Genomic DNA, 1,330 nt, shown 5'->3' with positions numbered 1-1,330 from the left:
AACAACCAAAACAAAAATATACACACTAAAAAAAAATATACACACTAATATATACACAATATGTACATACTCTAAACCAATGTTTCCCAAACTTAGGGTCGGGACCCAAAATGGGTCGCACACCCGTTTTATTGGGTTGCCAATTGTTGAGTAAAATGTATATCAATCTTGTGTGAATGAGCGTTTTTTGCTACACTGGTCTGTTCAGCTCAGATGCTGTGGGGGGGTTCTCTCTCTCTCTCTCTCTCTCTCTCTCTCTCTCTCTCCTCCTCTCTCTTCTCTCCTCGCTCTCTCTCTCTCTCCCTCTCTCTCCTCTCTCTCTCATCCTAGGGGGATAAGAAAATGAGTTGAGAAAGGGGTGAGACACAGAAAGGATAAAAAAAACGAGACCTTTTCTGTTTTTGTTTACTTTTATAATGGAATAAATATACTCGATATACATTTAAATTCATGGTTTGTTCCGTCTTTTGGCCATAGTTTAAAAAATGTAGATGTTACAATGATTCATGGTGCATTTTTGTAAATTCGGGTCTCGGGGTGACACCAAATTTTTCTTTTGGGTCTTGAGCTGAAAAAGTTTGGGAACCACTGCTCTAAACAGAAACAATATAGAAGCATGAGTGCAATGAAGAGTTCAATAAAAATGAATGTGGAGCATAGTGCAAAGGATACTGGGATAATATTGGCAATTTGGTTGAGTGAGTAAATTATTTAAGGTCATATTGCACTAAAGTCTATTATATCATACTAATGGTTAAATTTCTCTTAATAGATTATTGATTTAACCACCCAACCACATTACTGAAAATGAAGGGAGTCATGTTACTTTTTCATTGATATTTGCAATTTGTCACCTTTTTCTACTGAATATGCAAACATACATATAAAGTTGGCTTTCTCCGGCAACAGGAAACACTCAAGCGTCTCAATCAAAAGTCTTGTTTTGAAGATGCAGAACACTGTGACAAAACCAATTAGAGCTTAAAGAACAATGTACACCCCTATACAGCATAGTGTATATTAATGTGTATATTAATGATAAACAACTAGATTTTCAAAACTGTAGGAATATATAACTGCCATAAACGATATTTTGAGATAGAAATGTGATCCTACATGCCCACAGGCTACACTAAAAGACTTTTCCCATTTCGATCCCCCTACAAGTTGGAAGCGGAATTGACTATTATATTACATCACATTACATTACATTACATTATATTACATATAGCGGGAGACGTGCTTTAGTGTTGCTGTAAAATCTATGCCAGCCTGCTTAGAGATACAGTGTTTGTGTGTGTGTGTGTGTGTGTGTGTGTGTGTGTGTGTG

The sequence above is a fragment of the Etheostoma spectabile genome, chromosome 7 (assembly GCF_008692095.1).
Source record: "Etheostoma spectabile isolate EspeVRDwgs_2016 chromosome 7, UIUC_Espe_1.0, whole genome shotgun sequence".
Lineage (NCBI taxonomy): Eukaryota > Metazoa > Chordata > Actinopteri > Perciformes > Percidae > Etheostoma > Etheostoma spectabile.
The sequence above is the reverse complement of the archived record's forward strand: the minus strand, read 5'-3'. Positions refer to the sequence as shown.